The 20,567-nt window shown below is 42.0% G+C and overlaps 1 protein-coding gene and 3 non-coding genes across 6 annotated transcripts in view; all 4 read right to left on the bottom strand.

The window, feature by feature from the left end:
• The window catches only part of wnt5b (wingless-type MMTV integration site family, member 5b), a 138,576-nt gene that overhangs the window by 100,253 nt on the left and 17,756 nt on the right, over nucleotides 1–20,567 (bottom strand). The window lies entirely within an intron of this gene.
• trnal-caa (transfer RNA leucine (anticodon CAA)) lies at nucleotides 373–484 on the bottom strand. The gene is made up of 2 exons: nucleotides 447–484; nucleotides 373–418 (listed from the first exon to the last, which is right to left on the bottom strand). It is a non-coding gene; the product is annotated as a tRNA-Leu (tRNA).
• On the bottom strand, nucleotides 1,492–1,564 carry trnak-cuu (transfer RNA lysine (anticodon CUU)). Its single transcript has one exon. It is a non-coding gene; the product is annotated as a tRNA-Lys (tRNA).
• trnal-caa (transfer RNA leucine (anticodon CAA)) lies at nucleotides 1,929–2,040 on the bottom strand. Its single transcript has 2 exons — nucleotides 2,003–2,040; nucleotides 1,929–1,974 (listed from the first exon to the last, which is right to left on the bottom strand). It is a non-coding gene; the product is annotated as a tRNA-Leu (tRNA).

Raw genomic sequence — 20,567 nt, 5'->3', positions numbered from 1 at the left:
ATACACACAGCTCTAGAAACACAAGATAAAAGGTGTCATATGTCATCAGTATTCTTCTCAATCTGGCCTCCGCTGGTCAGCTACACTATTTTGGTAGGAGGAGACTGTTGGGACTTTTCAAAAATTAAGATTTCTCATCAAAATACAGATACAAGAGTACCTGTTCTTCACTATTTGCATTAGCCAGGACTAAAAACTTGTGATAATATTCAATATGTTTGCTTCTGTTGAAACAGCAAGACGAAATAAGACCAACCTAAGAGTGAGTTTTATGACCACCTTACATCGAACAATTGAGAAGAAACTGAAAAGTCTCGCTTGAAATGTCATTGTAAGGCCCCACCATGTGATGAAACCTTCAGATAAAATGTATGTCAGGAGTGGGATTTGAACCCACGCCTCCATCTGGAGACCAGAATTCCCTTTCACAGAGGAAGGAGTCAATCCTTGAGTCTGGCGCCTTAGACCACTCGGCCATCCTGACAGCTGACTGACTGGTTTCACTCTGGAGTTAAGTGGTTACATGTAAACAGACATTACAGGTTTCGAGAGTTATAGGAGACTTGGAAAATATATAATAACACCTATAAAGCTATGTATTGGTTGTCAGTTTTTAGAGCGGATTCAAACTTTAATTACTTCACCATTACTGCAGATGGTGTTGTTTTTAAGCACACAGGGACCTGAGAACTGTAGTTTTTTTTCTGACCACTTCCCCTCCCCCATGTTGTCAAAGAACACCTTCAGCCCCTTAGGGTGTTTTCACATATAGTCTTTTTTAAACAAACCAAACTCAGTCCTCTTTAAGTGGACCAAAAAGTGGTGAGAAAAGGGACTCAGGTCTTTTTGTGTTCACACTGTCAGTTGATTTCAAAGAACTGCAGTGTGGTTATGAAGGCCCTCACTTTCAGATGAACTTAGTGTTTCTGTGTGCTGTAGACTGTTGCTGTTTCACGTATTCTACATTCCACATCTGGAGATGTGCAGTATCTTCCATGGACCAAACTACTCCTGGTCCTGTGTCCTTGTAAGCGTTACAGGCCGACGTGGTTTGGCCTGCTTTTTCAAGCGTCCCGGTGCAATAGCATGTGATCTATAGGGCTAAATACAATGGTGAAGAGCAAAGCCAACCTGGAGCGCTTTGTGTTCATAAGGCACGGGTTAAGTGAACCTCACCGCGGACTTGAATCGAACCAAAGTCAGATCACCTCAGGAGGTGGGAAGTGTTCACATGTGTGCATAGAATGCTGAGTCACCACCACTGAAAAGGACCAAGTGAGAAAACACTCTTAGTCTCATACACCACCAAAGCAACCAGAGCTACCTGGGCAACACACACACACACACACACACACGGAAATACTAGCCTACACCCTCCCATGTTTCATACAACTCTGTTTTTGAGTGTTATTATGAAACATTGAAGGATACTGCTCAGTTGATAAGGACATCCAATCAATTACCATCTCCTATGTCATTTAAAAACATATCCGCCCAACGTGGGGCTCGAACCCACGACCCTGAGATTAAGAGTCTCATGCTCTACCGACTGAGCTAGCCGGGCTACCTTGACAGAAAAATGCATCAGATTGTGGGGCTGCATCAACTCTAATAAGCTGTGAACTCTCACTTAGTTGGATTTCTGAATTGTCTTCCCAACACACTGATTGATTTATTTTGCTGCTGACACAGTCTGCTACTTGACAATCAGCTCACTGTGTAGCACAGTCTGTATTTTACAGTTAGTATGGCTGTTTTCTACTGATAAACATGACAATCCCATGTATGTTGTTAAACAAAACTTCACTGTATCTTTTGTACTAAAAGACAGCTCATTCAAAGTCTCGTACTTGTTTTCCACACAAACAAAAGGCGAGATATCTGCATCTTCATCAAACTAGAGGGATGACACCCGCAAATAAAAGTTATGTCAGGAGTGGGATTTGAACCCACGCCTCCATCTGGAGACCAGAAGTCCCTTTGACTGAGGAAGGTGTCAACCCTTGAGTCTGGCGCCTTAGACCGCTCGGCCATCCTGACCACTGCTCCAGCAAAGTGACCTTAGACTTAACAAAAGCTACAGAGACCTCAACTCAAAAGCAAAAGAAGTAGTTACGGTAAGGACAGTGAAGTACAGTATTATGTTAATTTGGTTGCACTGAACACAGTGGGTATCTATCCATCTATCTAAGGGATAGAAGAATAGATGGACCAACTGATGAATGGCTGGACAGATGGACTAGTGAACAGACAGATAGGTGAAGGATAGATGGATGGATGGATGGATGGATGGAGGATGGAGGAGGGGGTTCGAGGTCTTTGATCCTCCCAGCAGAAATAATCAACAAAGCCCTGGAGCAGGCCAGCTAGACCTAAATATGTGTGTGCGCGTCTGTTTGGTGTGTGTGTGTGTGTGTGTGTGTGTGAGTGTGAGTGTGTGTGTGTGCCGTGAGGTTTTCTGGCTGAGTGCCAAGACCAGCTCCCACCAGGAGAGAGATCAAAGACTGTTCTCTCTCCCGATCTCTCTGTCTCTTTCTCTATCTCTCTCGCTCATATTTCTCACACTTCTTCCTCCCCCTTCCTCGCCCTCTTTCTTGAAAACACTCGTTATTGCCTTTCTTGATTTCTTCGACATTCTCTCACTTTCTTTTTTTTTTTAACTTCACCTGAGGGCAGAGAGACGAGTTTCCTATGCAAAACAGAAAAGAAAAGAAAGTGCAAAAAAAAAGCCAAGCAGGATAGAGACAAGGATAGAGAAGGAGAATAGAAACTGCTGGTTGCACTGATGTTAAGACACACACACACACACACACACTCACACACACACACACACACACACACAAACATTACTGACCTGTGCTTCAAAGCCCTCTTGGTTGCCAGGTTGTCATGGGAGCAATTGTTCTGGCAGGTGTGTGTGTGTGTGTGTGTGTGTGTGTGTGTCAGACAGTTCTTGTTTCCCTTTAAACCCGACGAATCTCATGACAACACTTACATTTCAGACGCACAGTTGAGATTGAATCAGCCCATTAAAGACTACACAGAATGTCTGCTGTTTCAAATTAAAAGCTCTGCTGTGATTGAATACATGCCTCATTCGCTTATCTCTGACATTTCAAAATAAAGCGCTGTTGTAAATTGACAAATCAAATCCGGCATCCAATGGCTTTATCATTGGTTCACTGTCTGGTCAGAGCATTACATCCTAATTGAGACAATACTCGTTGTCTTTTGGTGTAACGCCGTGTTCACAGTAGATCCATTGATTCAAAAAAAAGTATGTGCACGTACAAGTTAAAGGTTGTTTTTTTCCAAAGGTCAGTGTGTCTTGCTGAACCTCTCCCACTGTAATACCAATTTCTGTTTTTTTCTGCGAGACGTGTGAGAGACATGGCAAAAATGAATCATCAAAATCGGATTAGTGGAGGCAGAAATGTCCTGACTTATAGTATATAGTTTGGGTCAAGCTCCAAAAAGATTAGATCCTACAATTCCCATCATGCACCTCAATAATGTTGCTTCATTAGACCTTACCAGGCTTTAGAAAGTTCCCAGCAGAGCAAGAGAAGGCATTGCACAAGTGTTTTCACTAGGGTTGAGACTGGACTCGGTACTTTTAGGCCCTGACACATCAAGTTGATGGCGGGCTGTGTCCCGCACCGTTGCCCCTTGTTGGCCACCATCAGCTTCTTCTTTTTTTGATTCAGCATGTTGAATTGGCGAAGGCGATGGCGGAGCCTGTCAGTGAATGGCATTACTCTGACTGGCAGTTCAGCTCAGCGCAAAAGAAGAGAAACAGGAGTGAGGAAAGTAAACAAACAGCTAAAGTCAAGAGGGAGTGAGACCAAAACCAACTTGTTACATAAGGTAAGATTATTTTTCTTTAGCCATTGAGATCCTTAGAAACAGTTTTTGGGGACAAATGCTCTGTTCTTTCCACATTAGACTGTGTTGTTAATATGCTAACTGGCTAACTAGCATCATGACAGTCTTCCTGTTTCCCTTTTTGAATGACAGTTATAGACTACCACTGCCTGCTGGTGTGGAGTTATTTCCTCTCATACAGACACAGAACATACGTGCTGGTTGGCCGTTGGCTATAGTCTTTGTGGTGTGTTAATGTGAAACTTTTTGGCCAAGACACAGGCACAGCGAGGTGACGCAACAGTAGGCTTTCATTGCCGATAGTTCTTTGAAGTTGGTTTGGTGTGTCTGGGCTCTAACGGTACCAGCTGAATTACGTACAGGGTACTGATTTACGTTAAACAATTGGTGCTAAATTTTGGTACCTGGGAGCGCATCTGGGTGAGAATTCTGGGTTCAGATAAGAAGTGGAAGTCGTGTAAAACCAGCCAGCGTTAGAACTACATTCAACTTTGGATAGGAGGGTCATAAGGTCGGGTTGAATAACACTAGGGTTGGGCTGATTGTTAATGCCATTGTCTGTCACTGATGGATTTGAGTCATTAACCACCATTGTGATTTAAAAGCCCCTTGACCCCCCCATCCATCCATCCATCCATTCGTCCCTCCATCCTACCACACTACCACCGTGGCATGGGTTTTTGAGTGGGTTTGCGTGATTTAAAAGTAACATGAACTTTAGGCTGCCAGATAAGCGAAAGGGTACCTTTATTAGTGACCATGCTTGCCTCCATCATCATGAAGATTTGCCACTGTCACTGTGACTTTTTTATTTTTTAAATTCACTTGTGTATAAATATCACAGGTACTGGCAGATGGGTCAAATAAAAATGACAAAGTCGTGTAACGAGTAAGTTATTAATAACTCTCAAAAACAGTGTGCAATAGACCACCTTCTCCTCACCTCTCTTTGTCAGTCTCTGAAACACACACAGTCTCTCACACACACACACACACACACACACACACACACACACACACACACACACACGTTTTGGCGCTCAGTCCTTGTGTCTATGTCCTTGTCTGAGTCCTGACAACTGTGCGACTGTAATGCCCCCCAAAGAACAATGTCGACATCCACATGTTTCACCATGGACATCATCAGCGCCCAACCCTTGATAACTCACAAAATGAGAGTTCATTCTCTGGTTCAGTAAGACATATAAATCATTGTTTTTAAGAATCAGCCAAAAACAAGATGGCCCTGAAATATATTGATAAAAACTGTACTTTCACATCTCCCAGTTAGACGACAGCTGCTCCTACAAAACTGCCTGATAAAAAGACTGCATGTAAAACGAAATGGTATCTGTCATCTCGTAGCAGCCTTCCTCCTTCATGGCGGTCGCAGTAATCGTCAGAGCTCTTGAACGTTCTCCTGGATGTTGTTCGCTCTGCGTTGTTGCTGATCTGGGAATTGAAGCTCATTTGCACTCCGTGTATGTCGTTCTGCATAACAACATTGGCTAAATGTCTAAAAATGTAAATGTAATTGTGGAGATAATGTTATTTTCCTATTGAGACTCACAGAATGCCGCACTACATGAGCCGAGCCCGGCGCTGCTTCTCATTAAACCAACTCACAGGGGCTCCTTTGCAAACACCAGCTAAACTTTCTCTCCGCCTTTATCTCCTTCTTCCTCTATCCATCTTTTCATGCCAGTAGCAGCTTGCAGATTGGTCATATTTCCTCTCTTTCTGTCTGTCATTTTTAGCAATATGCAAATATGCGTCTTAATCCCACTCCCACAATCCCAATCAGTCTCTTCTCTGACCCCTTTCCTGCTTCTACTTTCTGTCCTGCTTTTCACCGTCCTCTTTAGCTCTGTCATTCAGCTCTCTCTTTCTCTGCATCCCCTCTTCTCTCATCACACCCATCGCTCCCTCTTTCCTCCCACCATCCATCCCTCCCTACCCCTCTTTTGCATCCCTCTCTGCCGTGTTTTTCTCCCTCACACACACTCTCTCTCGAGCAGTAGTCATTCTACTTATAGCCTCGCCATAAATCAACCTGTCATTCTCCGTCATGCTCGCTGGATCTCACTGGGGCTTGTGGCAGACACGCACACGCCCACGAGCACACACACACACACACACACACACACACAGAGCAAGGGATAGCGTGGGCCCACACATACACACACACACACAGGCACAGACACACAAATACTGACAAATATAAAACCTCAAAGAGATCACACACACTCAAATGCAAACACACACACATACACACATATACAGTACAAGTCTATAGACTGAAAATGCAAACCACACACTCACATGCAACCACGCAAACCCTTTTTTTTTGGCTCTTTCACACACACACAAACTCTTCAGTGCAAACTTAAGACGACCTAAAGACACTGGAGATTGATGGAGACGGAGGGTGAGTGATTAAGGGAAACAGAGATGTAGGCAAGGATAACAGAGAGAGGCTCACCTGTCCCTGCACCACACACACACACACACACACACACACACACACACACACACACACACACACACACACACACACAAATGACCACACACAGCAGCTGAAATAATGTCCATAGCCCTCAGGGCCTCAGCTTTACCCAGCCATCTCCTTACATTCACCTCCTCCTCCTGCTCTGTCTTTATTTTTCTCTCTGTTCTGTTGATCTGTCTATAAAAAGGAAGTCCTAAAAACCGTTCACATACAAATAATCTGCATTACTGTAGAATAGTTGTGTTTAGGTAACTCAGAGCACTTGGTTAAGGTTCGGAAAAGATTGTTGTCTTGGTTCAATGCTAAGAAATCAACACTGACTCAGAGCACATGTAACCCCTGTAACCCCTGTAAACACGACTGTTAGAGCTGCTTCGAGTTCTCGCGGTATTTCGGCACCGTCTCGCAAGAATTCGTAGGTCACGTCATTCGTGGGAGTCACGTGATTTAATCATGGCGGAACAGTCAGTCGGAAAGGCAGTGGGGAAGTGTTGCGTCGGGCTGCAGCAGATTTTCTACGGACCGAAACGGAGCCGGTTGAAACGAGTGACACGCTCTGATTTGTCACCTTGATTGGCCAGGTTTTTTTTCCCCTCCCTTTGGATTGGAAATGTTCAACGGATGGCGAGCTACCCAGATTTGTGAGACGAATCATCTCCTTCTCCCACCAGTGTGGTAGGAGATGCAGAGCCTATGCCCCATTGCACACACTCAACACACATTCTGTTGAGCTCTCAAGAAGGTTGCTTGTACCCCTCCTTCAACAAACATTTTAATGAACTCTCATATGGACTGACATTTTTGACATTTATTGGAGAACGAACTGAACTCTGGGGTGGGATTATTTGGTTGTTGATGGTTTTGTCATTTGAACTTTGGATGTTGCTCAACTGCTCATGATCTTTGCCATACTGATCAACTGAATGTCATGACATTTGTACATATGTAAATATCTTACCACTTTACTAATTATTAATACACTTTATTTGCCTATACTTTGACCTTGTTTCGTGTTTATTGTACTGGTCCTCAAACTCCATGAGCGAACTCTTATCTTCTGACACTAGTCCATATTGTTAATACTTACCTGAGTTATAACTTCTAGCCTAATTCTGTTTATAATTTGGAGTAAGTGCTACACACAGAATGGGTAGGGGTGTAACTATTCTCAGTCTCAGTCTGTATGGATGTATCGATTCACTGATCGACAATCCAATATCATCGATTCAATCTATATCATCTTCAAGATATTCCTTGATTTTGAAATTCCCATGGCACATCTGTGTCACCGTCAAACAGCACCGGGCAGAAAATAGCAAACAGCCAAGAAAAAGGCAATGAGGATATTTACTCCCTGCTCGGGAATGAATCAGCAGTGTAGGAATATTTTGGATTTCAGAGAAAAGACGGGCCAACAGACAAACCACATGCTGTATTGAAACAATGCCGGTGCGAGATAAAAGCCTCAGGAAACATGATGTACCTGGCTGGCTGGTCATATTTCTCTGCTAAACTGGAACATAATACAGTAAGTATGATTTCTTTAGTGTATAATTACATGAAAATAAAAATCAGTGTGTTTTTGTTGCCTTAGAACGAGCCTCTATACAGTATCTACGCAGGGTGCAGGTTGTGTTCCACAGAGTCCACCATGTTGCATTGCCATTTCTACAGTAGCCCAGGACAGACAAACTTAACACTGACTCTAGATGGGGCCATTCATGTTTTTGTATTGACAGTTAGTTTGAGACGAATTTTATGCTTTCGTTTTGTACTTGTCAACTAAGCTATGTTTTAGGTGTGTTGGTAAAGTATTTACAATTATGTATGTGTGATTTTTTTTCTCGCTTTTATGGCCAATAGCCAAAAAGAAAGGTGTGGCAGCTTCTTCTCTAACTGATTGTATTAAATGGGCATATTATTGATCGCCCCGTAATTGAAATAAATCAAAATTTTATTCGCTGTGATATCAGCAAATCATATAGTTGTGCAAAGAATTAATATAAAATTGTATTATACTGTGGTGAAATTAGTGATTTACACCCCTGATAATGTAACTTTTTTAAAAATATTTATTCAAAGTGCAAATCAAAACCGCTTGAAGTTATCATGTGTTCCAGACTCCATGTGTAATAAATACACGAGCGCTTTAGTGTTTTAAAGGGGAACTAAATCAATTTCAAAATTCATAAACGTCATTCCTATGGTCTAAAGGCCAAAACACACCAGTGGTGAACACTGCACGTCAAACAATATCTGCATCAGCGCTCCTGGACGTGCCACCCCGCAGCACTTTACACCACTGTCCAATTTCCAGCCTCACCGCCCTCGGCATTAAATGCATTTATCCCCCACTCACTCTCTGCTTGTACATACCAGCTCCCAGAGCAGCTCTTCTACTCTGCTCCTGTGGCAGCTCTACACCTTGCCTCACCATGGACGCATAAAGAGAACTCTGTAGCTGTTGCTGTGTCTCATGTGTGATGAAGAATGGATAGGGAGACACTTGGTGTTGAGGTTGAGAGACATCCCGAGCTAAATGACCCACCATCCCGTCATTATAAAGACAATGGCCAAAAGGATATTGCCTAGTGAGGCATAGCTCTGGAGACTGGCAGTTCAGGTGAGAAATCAACTTTAATTAGGGGCTCTCTTTTAAGTTAACTCTGAGGTTGAAGAGGTACAGATCTTTCAGTAAAAGTAATCATAACTTTGTGTGATCGTCTGTGCTAAGGGTGGCACTTGACACACGTGTGGCACCAGTGTGTTTTCAGCTTAAGACAGTCCAAACATTTTAGTCAGCTTGAACAACTCTCTCTCAAAACTAGAGTGCTAACACTCAAATTTGTGATGCCATAGGTTATAAAGTCTGGAGCTGCTCCATAGACAACGAATGGTGAAAGATGAGAGCACCCAGACACTGAGAGCACCCAGAGGAATGTGAGTATGTGGGTACATTTTCTGTTTAAGAACTGAGAACACTACAATAGAATAAAGCTCATTTGGGCATAAAAAAATCAAACATTCTGTGGGTCCACAAAATCAGACTCCCATTCAATGTCTCTTGAGTAGCTCCAGACTTTATACATGATGCCATCGTCATTAATTATCTTTCCTTAACCTTAACTAAACATTTCAGAATCCAACAAGAAGTGAGTCCCTGATGTAAAAGTCCTGTTCTTTACACGCCAGATCATCCACCCTGACCTCCTCCTTATGAGCTCTGTGTATAATGAGGATGTCACCCTTCCTGGAAAAAAAGCCAGTGAGCATGATTTAGGCAGCAATTTGATACAATTCCGCCAATTCCAAGTCCTGCACATCATATTTGGCAAAGGAAATTAGAAGCACATAAATGTATTATGTGGGAGATAGGGTTTCTCTTTTCACATTTGCTTCCTTCTGTCTAATCTTTTCCTTTATATCTTTCCTTTCCCTCTCCTCTCATTCCTCTCTTCTTGTCGTCCTCCACCCAGATCAACATCTCCTCCTGTGGTTCTCCTCACACACCTCTTCGTCTTCCTCCTCCTCCTCGTCTCCTAGCCCTCCATGACCAATGCAAGAGCCTCATAAAGACCCTTAGGAGTCGGAGGATTTCATGGGGCTTTGTGTTTCATTGTGTGTGTGTGTGTGTGTGTGTGTGTGTGTGTGAGTGAGTGAGTGGGAGACAGCACATGTGGCATGCAAGGTCACGTAATCCCGTGGCCTCCAGATACTGTTATTGACACAGGCACAGAGCGCTCTATGACCTGTACTGCCCTTGCACACGCAGACTGTGCATGAACACGCACACACGCAGATGTCCTTGTGTAACCCACAGTGCCCTCAGTGTTATCAAGGAGACAAACACTGGTATAAACTTGACTTGAACGCAGTGATTCTTTGCCTAGATATTAGTAGTAGTAGTAGATATTCTATATTTTTCTTTTAGTTGATAAACCAAGAATAAATTCTTCCTTCTAACAAGTACTGCCTGTGTAACAGCCTCATACAGCTTGATCCTCTGTGCCATAGAGCTCCAGTGCTGTCCAAAGACTATTTAAAACACATCAGTGAGCCTAACTGTTGCCCTGGGTGCCATATTTCTTCGTTATGATAAACATGGGCACTGATATGCTTAGAAATCGGTCTGTTTTTGTGCTGGTTGACTAGGTTGGGCTCATTCAAATTACAATACCAGTACCCTTAAAGTGATACTGATACCAATAGAGTACTTCATTTGATACCCATCATGTGAATGGAAGCATTCAGTTGTGTATAAAGCCACCAGGTGCCACAGGTGTGTAGTGTAGCCATACGTTTGGTTAACGTTTTGGAGGCACCTCAGCACACTGAACTGCCAACTCCATCAAATACTCTGTGACCAACTTCACCACACTACAGACTGTGTGGGTTGTCGCTGCTGCGGTCGTGTGCTAATCACACATCAACCTGGAGAAAGCTTGCTGTGACTGGCTGCCAGCAAAACCATTAAAATAGTCAATATTTTGTAGATCTGGATACAAAAAGGATCAAATCGAGGTATCGTTTCACTAGTGAAGTATCGATAATACTTCGTGCTGGGTTGTTTTGGGTGATGTCTTAAAGTGGGCTGTGTAGCACCCAATAATGTAATAACTTCCTGAGAATGTAAGAAAATTTGCACTTAACCTGATCGAAAATATATAATAAAATGTCCTGACTGAATGTCTGTAAAGAGGAGTTTGGTTGTACTGTTCCAATGCCTTTATTTACTACTTACTATAAACAAGAGCTCTAGCAACAGTGATCTGTCGGTACACCAGGAAAGCTCTAATATGTGTTTTGGGTGATAGGGTTATGATGTGTCATTTCACTTTAGTGTATAGTACAGCTTTCTGTAACGTTATTACAATATCAGTCAGCACATTTTATTACATTAATGGTCAAGTTATTACATTATTGGGTTTTATTACATTTTCAATCAAGTTAAGAGCAAATTTTATTCAGACATTATTACATTTTCAGGAAATTATTATATAACTGGGTGCTACAGGGTATTCAAAGTTTGATGACTCAGTGCCAGTTTACGGAGCCAGCATATGATTGAGGGCTGCACAGGTTCAGGACATATGATATCGGCCACTTTCACAAAGCAGTCCTGCAAAAACTCTACATCACTAAACTGCTTACCATGATTGCAGTTTTGTGAGATACAACAGAGCTCACCTGTGTTACACCCTCAGCGCTTCTCACAAGATATAAAGACTGACTGTTGGGCATTAAAGTCATGTTAAAACTAAGGATGAGCAAATACACCATTATCTGTATCTGTATCTGTTGCACCCTGCTTGGAGCCCCCGGCTTCGCTCTTCCCCTTGCTCATGAGCGTACCTCTGAATGGAGAGCTCTGGCGAGCACAGAGCTGGTTAAAAAGAGCTGAAAACTCTAGTTAGTGGGTGTGTTTTTTTTGATTGACATTTTGGGTGCTGTAAATGATAAATGCCAGTTGGGTGTCGTGAATGATGAATGGTAAACAAATGAATGATGTCCGAAATGGAGGGACTTTCAATGCTCTTTGCGTCGTCAGTGTTACCTGTCTGCAAAGGGCTTACACCACTTCCCTCCACCAAAACCGAGCCTGACATGTAGTCTTTCTTAAAACCTCCTTCAGTTGTCTTATTGTGGTCTCTGTTTCCTTTCTTCGGCATATTCACTTGTGGTACGTCAATACAAACCTTCCGTGGTACTTTTTATGCAGAATGGGATCGTCTAAGTGGCATTATTAAGTTTTATTTAGCAACAGAGCAGTTGTAACCATGACTACTCAGCCCGCCACCATAACCAGAAATCCAAATTGTAGACAAATTTATCCAACTCTGTTTTTCAGTTCACATGGGTATCATCACATCCATTAGTAATTCATAAACCTTTTCATCACTTCCATTTTTCTCTATTATTTCAATGTTTCTGATGGCCACCACTGGCCGTGGGCTGCACTTTGAGCAACTACGCCTTAAGTGGGATTTATACTTGTGCTTCAGCTCTATGCAGAGCCTACACCATAGCCTGCACAAGTGGCCTTCGCCATTGTGAGCATTTTTACTTGTGCAGTGGTGTGTCTGTGTCACTCTGCAGTTACACCTCCAAAACACTAGTTGGCAGTGGGGTTTCTGTGAAGTGCTGTAAAGTTTAGTTGATTCAAAACACACATTAAACACGCATTAAACATGGCTTAATAGAGACAGTTTCAACCACAAGTACACAAATCAGTTTCACAGACAAACACTTGTCCTTATCTGGACACATTTTCCCCACAAATACAACATGCTAATGTTATTAGCACAAGCCTATGGCATTTTACATTGTATAAATTAGCCCAGAGGCTAGCAGACTTCTCCTCTACTCATATGAAGCCAGGGACAACAGCAACATTTAACAAAGGTAACGTTACAAAATTTGGCTCCATTACAACTTACAAGGTTCACTGAAAAAAACAACTGTCTTATACTAACACATTTTCCAAACAAATATAACATGCTAACGTTATTAGCACAAGCCTATGGCATTTTACATTATAAATTAGCCCAGAGGCTAGCAGACTTCTCCTCTACTCATATGAAACCAAGAACAACAGCAACATTTAATAAAGGTAACGTTACAAAATTCGGCTCCTGCAACTGTCTTATGCTAAACATGTTTTCCAAACATATACAACATGCTAACGTTATTAGCACAAGCCTATGGCATTTTACATTGTATAAATTAGCCAAGCGACTGGTTGAGATTTCCTCTGCTCAAATGAAAACAGGACTTAAAATGCTATTTTTGTGGAGGCTTTATTGTCTTCATTATTTATTGTTTCTTATCTGTGAATTTTAAGTAAATAAAAGCTTTGTTTCCACTGCGGGAAATGGTTTCAGCTTAAGGTCTGCATTGCCGTGACGTGTAGTTACATTTCTGGGGAGGTGCATGTCAGGCTACGGTATAGGCTCTACGTTGTGAGCCAATGCCGTAGGTATGGCATTGATTGGATGCAAAAGTATAAGGCCGATGGCTGTTTCTGCCTGTTAGAGAAACGACTGACCAATCAGAGCTTAGTTCATTGGCTTAAGAATAGGTAAGTTATTTTCCTATGCCGCACCTAGCGGCCTTGTTACAAGTAGCCACAGAAAAATAGTGACTATCATCATGCTGGTTTGGGCTTTTAACTGGATTGGTTGACTAGAAGATTAAAGCTGAATAATACCAGCCTTGTCCTTTAAATGTATAACACGCAGTACAAAGAAAAATCACACGTGCTCACACACACAGACACACACACACACACACACACACACACACACACACACACACACACACACACACACACACACAAATACACAGATATGGATTTCCAAGGTCGCATTTCAGGCATTCAGTATGTATCTTATACAAGTCCTCCTCTCCGTCTCTGCGCTCCACTGCTCTCCACTTCCTCCTCCTCCTCTGTATTCTTCTCTCCTCCTCTCTCCATCTCTAGCTGCTGTCTTTCACACCAACACCCCCCCCCCCCCTCTCTCTCTCTTTCTCTCTACACACACACACACACACACACACACACACACACACACACACACACACACACACAGTCTCTCCAGAGATGTGTCCATTGCTCTGACCTCTCTCTCTCTCTGGGGAGATCTGGCTGCCTGCCCAGCTCTCTCTTTTTCTCCCTCTGCCTCACACTTTCTCCTTTTGCTCTGGATCTTTTCTTCTTCTTCTCTCTGTATCTCTCTATCTATCGATCTATCTATTTTTCTAATCTCCCTTTGTCTTCCCCTCCTCTCTTATCCTCTCCTCTGTTGCATGTCTCCCCGGCTCTTGCATCCTCTTATCTCTTCATCCTCTCTCTGCTCGATTCCTCGCTTCTCCTCATCTTCCCTGTCTTCCCTTCCCTCTGCTTTAAACCCACTCTCCTTCCCCCTCTTTTCCTCCTACACCTCATTTTCTCCCTTTCCTCGCTTCCCTTCTTTACTGATTCTTTCTAGGCTTACAGGGGGCTGGTGTGGCTGCGGGGCTCTGCCCGGGGCTCCTCGCCCCAGCTCATACTGCCTCTCTCTGGGCACCGTGCCCACAGAGGGTGGGTGAGGCTGAAGGGGGAGCTGGAGGGGTGTGTGTGTGTGTGTGTGTGTGTGTGTGTGTATCCAGTGATGGGGAAATGGGCGTAAGAAAGTGAAGAGAAGGAAGGGGAGAGACTGAAAGAAAATGAGAAGGGGGTTGTTGACAGAGACGGAGAAGGAGACACTGACAGCGATTTCTGTTGAGTCACGCTTTGCTGGCAGGAGTGTGATCGTGGCTACATCAGCACTGTATGCATGTGTGTGTGTGTGTGTGTGTGTGTGTGTGTGTGTTTGTTTTCACCTCTACTACAGTAAATCATATGTAGCAACCTGCATACAAAAGGATAATTCAGATTTATTACAGTCCTGGTTCTTATATTTGCAGCCATCGTTTCTGTTGGTTATAAGGTTTGAAACTAATGATTATGAATTATGTTTCCAGCTGACATCTTAAAGTGTTTCATTTTGTCCAACCAGCAGCCCAATGATGTTCAGTTAAAGATATACTGTGTAGGATTTTCCGACAAAACACAGAAATAATCCCTCTCAATCATCACTTATAGCTCACTACAAGTCTGTGGTGGTGTATGTTTCTGCAGAGGCTCTGCCCTCTGCCTGTGTTTGCTTATTTGCCTCCTATTTTCTGTGTTCAGGACAGCGCTCAGGTGAGACCGGGGCATTACATAAAGGTAGCGACCAAGTGCCACACCATAAGCAGCAGGAGAAAATGCAAATATAGCGAGCTTAAATACCAAATGAGAGTGAGTCTGGGTTTGGATTTACTTTCATTTTCACTGGCAAGAGTGTTTACAAACATGACCAATAATTCTGCATAGTGTACCTTTAAAAAAAATCATTAAAGACGAAGAAAACCAGAAAACATTCAACTCTGAGAAGCTGGAACTGGTTAACCCTCAAAGACCGAGACAGCCCCTGTGCCTGAAAATAGCTATTAAATGTATAACAACTGTTGAAGCGCTAATCCTATTGACATACATTAAAACGTCATGTAAAGTGGAGAATCCCTGCTTTTCAGTGGTATCACAAATGTCATGTTTGGATATCAGATTCTGCAGCATTGATTCACCAAGGAAAACCTTGTAGTTCTGTGCTCTAAGCCAAACAGCAACGGTTGTGAATGCTTAGTCCCACCCCCCAAGTTTCGATTGGTTCAAAATGTTGCTGTGGTGGTCCAAGACATCATCTTCTCCACCAATCAACATTGTTTTTTTTGTTGTTGTTTTTTTTAAAATCTGAACAAACACGAAGGGAAATCAAGACAAACAAGGTGCATTTCCTTGCATGAAAACATACCCAAAAATAACAGATTTGCATGACAGCGCACAAAGCAAGACCACAGGCAAAGAAGTGTTAGGATTATTTTTGTCGAACGAGTCGTCTGCGACACTGAAATGAATCCTCATCAGGTTCCGACGCAGACAGCTAGGGCAAGCTAATGCAGCCAGGAGGAGCACAGACAGGAGATCCATCCGCTTGGAGAATATAGGGATACAGAAATATAAGAATACACCTGTATTTCACTTAAAAAGGCCTAATATAATGTTATCATAAATGGCTGTTTGTTTAGGGAAGGTTAGGTGTAGACCAAAAAATTATTTGGAAGTCCAGAACATCTACCTACAACTTTGTAAATAACAGAAAAACAAACCTCACGAGGTTCACAATAAACAAAAAAAAATACAGTTTTAAAAAATCTGTTAATTTTATCCGTTATCAGACAGAGCAAATGTAAAAATGTGGGTTTAAATTAGTTAGAGTGAAACTTCAGGTTCTCGTTGATAAAATGATATATGGCACTTGATGCTGACTGCTAGAATGAGTTAGAAAATCAAAATAAATACAGGAGAGTCAGAAGAAATTACTGAGATCTGGCAACACAGTGGCATCACTAAGTCAAATGGAGCAAGAAACGTTTGGTCAAATGATCAGTCAACAAAAAAAATATCGCATGGGAAAACTACAGCATGACTACAGGAAGTATGGTAAGGTATTAACTGTGGTGGATGTTAAAAATTCACACACACACACACACACACACACACACACACACACACAGAGTGACAGATCATGGGCACACCTGGACCCAGCTGCATGCAGAGAACAACAATTCCCCTGCTGGTCACTAATGGTACAGCCCTGCTGGAGTGGAAGCAAATGGCCCGGACCCAACCATGCATGATGGGAGGGGAGGGCGGGGCCGAGAGATGAGAGTGATGTTGTGGTCAGATGGAGGGAGGGAGGGAAAGTGAGGAGAAAGTGAGATAAAGGGAGAAAGATGGCTCTGCCTCGTGAAAGTCATCTGGTGAAAGCAGCCAGAACAAAAAGAAAGAGACGAGGAGAGAGGAGGAGAGAAGAGAGGGAGAACTCACACCTGTGTTTAAAATGTCTCCTTTAACTGTTATCTCTGTATTTATCTCCCCTTCAGACTTCTCTCCTTCAGTTTTCTCCTCCTTACTTCTATCCCTCCCACCCTGTTATTCTGTCCTCTCACCTCCCTCCTTCTCTCTGAAGTGTCCAGTGTGTCGGTGGTGAGTTTCAGTGATGTAGCGCCCTCTGTCTGTGTCCACTGTCACTGCAGCAGCACATTTTAAACTTCAACCCTCCTGACTGTAGGACACGTTTGACAACATCTGAGTCACTTGGAGAAAGTCTGGGGGAAAAAGGCATTCATCAGCTGTAGCATGATTGTTTCTTTATTAAATGTAATTAAAGTTTTATTTATTTAATATAGATAAATGGCAGTACTGCAACACCCAAGAGCTGAAATATATACTGGTAGTATAGAAGGCAGTGGAGAGGGTCAGGCAAAATGCACTCCTTTGAATCAGGTTGGTCAGTCTGGTGGTTCACGATACTGAATGTGGTGATAGGTGCATATATGTATTGATGTAACTGTTCTTCATATGGATATGTGCGTTTGTTTTCTATTATTTATTTATTTACTTTCTTTTAGTTTTCTTGTAGTTAATCTTTTTTGTCTTATTTATCGCTGCATGTATGTATTATTATTATCATTTTTATTTTATTTTATCTTGTATATTATTATCTTTGTTTTGTTTTATTTTATTTATTTATTTATTTATTCTTTCCAGGGTTAGACAGTGGGTCAGTTTTTTCTCTCTGGAGTTTCAACGGCTTTGAATTTGTGAAACAAATGGACACTTGTGAGTGAGATGCAGCTACGTATGTAGGATTTGTTGTCAATATTTTACAAAGAAACTCAATAAAATTTTGATCACAAAAAAATGAAAGCTACAATGAAAATATGACAAAGTTACTTAAAAAGCACTACAACATAATAAACATGTACAATGTAGCTGTTTCAGAATCAGAGAGCTGCAGTTTGTGCATGATGTGCAAAAATATTAAGGGGATGTACAAAAGTACACGGTGCAGAGAGGCTTTGGGTAATATTTAGAAGAACCTAAATACAGTAAACATTTCACAAGTATTGCAATACAATCAGATCACTACAGTGTTCTTCTGTGAGTGAAAAGTGGTCCCATGACCTCTTACAATTCTCACCTTCTTCAATGACACCAGCTAACATGTGTTAGTTTCTTTCTTTCATTCTTTATAGTTTGTCTCCGATTATGCACATAAACATATATTATATAAATAATGCTATGAGTGATGACAGTAGAGTCTTATAAACCCATGTAAAGAGGTCAATTAAATATGTGAGTTATAAAGAGATAAATTACATGTAGTAAGAAGTTTACTTGCACACACATGCATTGACATTTTTAGATCTGGTCAAATTTAAAACTGCAATAGATTTAAAGCGAGAAATAATCTACTTACAGGCGACATTCAAAAAATGTTACGTGACAGGTAGGGTGTTACAATTCAAGAGGAGAATTTCATTTCAAAAAACAATGTGTTCATACAACCAAGAAGAGTGTGTGTATTTCAGTGTGTGGGGTGGACGTGTGGAATGGGCTGCATGATGAGACGAAACAGGGCACAAATATGAATCAATTTAAAAACTATACAAAAAAGATATTTTTGGCAGATATATAGACGAGGAAAGGTTGTGTTAGGAGAGTGCATATTTATTTTGTAACACTGGGTGGTAATTGGACTGTAAATAAACTGGGTTTGTTGCTTATTTATTTAATTGGGTGGTAAATAGACTGGGGATGGTTGTTTATTAGTCGTAAAGAAATTTGGGAATTTGCTGAAATAATATATGAGTTAAAAGAAGAAACGTAAGGAAGGGGTAGGGACATAAAGGGTTTTTTTCTAATTTTTGGTTCGAAATAAAGTGATTAATTCAGTCATTCATAATTTGCTTTAAAATTGCAATTCATTTCTACATTTACTTACAAAAAAAAGAAGCATTTTGACACTGTAATATGCCCCTATGGAGCATGAAAGTTCATTCTTGACCTTCAACCTCACCTGAACACTGTGGGGGTACACACCCATAAACATCCTGTAGGAGACTGACTCATCATTTTAGCAATCATTTCTTGCCCCATTTGACTTAATGATGCCACTGTGTTGCCAGATCTCAGTAATTCCTTCTGTTGCTACAGAGTTATCACAACTAAAGTTGAAATAATTTGATTTTTTGATCAGTATCTTCTAATTTTCTTTGTCTTTAGTTATTTTTAAAGGTACACTATAAAGAATTGTTGCTCATGGGAGAAAGGATCCAACATTCAGAGGAGGACTGGACAGAGATATGTGAGACACACTGCAAACTGAAGGTCCCTGAGGAAGTTTGGTTGGAAAAACCTTGTGCAATTCTTTACCACCCAGAAACTAACGCACTAGCACTGCGAACAGGCCTACAGAGCTGTGGCTTTTCTGGAGGCAATGTGGAACCTCACTGGCCAATCATTATCATGTTTTGTGGGATTGCAGCTGAGATTCACAATTTAATTGGGATGGATTCACTGTATTCATTTGTCACGTTATACTACTAAAATCCTACATAGCAAATGTTTAATGTCTTTGACTGAAATCCACTGGTCTCAAAGTCGAACTGATAAGAGCTAAAGAGGTCTGGCTGTCACTGTCACACTCGAGCCAGTGCTGCGACTATACACTGCGTCCTTGCTCCAATGCCAACAAGACAGATCCCTGTACATTCATTGAATGTAATGAAGAACACAATTCTGATCTCGATTCAAGCGGCATGCTCGTTTGACAGACGACGTGGCAGCTGGGCAGACGCCGATGTGAAATATATGCTGCTGCATGTGTTAAAATATGCAGGATGAAATTCAGGAGATATGGCGCCATAGAAGTGTTTTTAACCCTTCTGTATCCAAAGATTAGCAGAGTGCGGAGGCTTTCTGAGCAGCTGCCCAGCGGAGCCACAGCCTGATTGTAGCTGCCGATGGATTGGGGAGCGTGTGTTGACTCAGTGTTCACATTCTGAATCCCAGACTCAAACAGATTTCGCTGCTCTATCTCCATCTCTCATTGATTCAAACACAACCAGAGACAGAGATTCAGGAGCTTTATGAAAAGCGGAGAGATGCCAAGTGCTCTATGCTGCTGAAACACAAAAACGCCACGGGTGTTATTAAAGCCGAGGGTGGAAAGAGTGCTGAAAAATCCTCCTCAGGTGGAAGTACTGTTACTTGACTTTACTCAGACTCTCATCAAGTCAGTGATACTTAAAAAATCAGTGACAGTCTTTTACCTCGAATATGACAGACGACAGATTCATATTAAGCCATATATGTCCACAAAAGCCGACTTCTCTGGGAGAACACATCCGTATTAGATGGTACAAACGCGGGGATGAGGCACTGATGACACACAGACATGTTATGTTCTAGCAACACTTCAACGACAACCACTTCCAAGCAGACAACTGACATATGTGACATGGGCAAACCCGTTTATTTCTGTTGTCATTTCCAGCCGTAACTGTAATGCTTACAGATACATAGTTAAACAAGGTGGTCCAGCCAGTATCTGTGATGGTACGGAGTGTGTTAGTGCCCATGGCATCATGGGAAACTTGCTTATCTGTGAAGGCACCATGAATACTGAAAGCTATATGCAGATGTTGGAGCAACATATGCTGCCATCCAGACGACATCTTTCTCAGGGCTCGTTTTAATAATAAA

Source organism: Epinephelus fuscoguttatus, linkage group LG22 (assembly GCF_011397635.1).
Source record: "Epinephelus fuscoguttatus linkage group LG22, E.fuscoguttatus.final_Chr_v1".
NCBI lineage: Eukaryota > Metazoa > Chordata > Actinopteri > Perciformes > Serranidae > Epinephelus > Epinephelus fuscoguttatus.
This window is presented reverse-complemented; position numbering and strand designations above follow the sequence as displayed.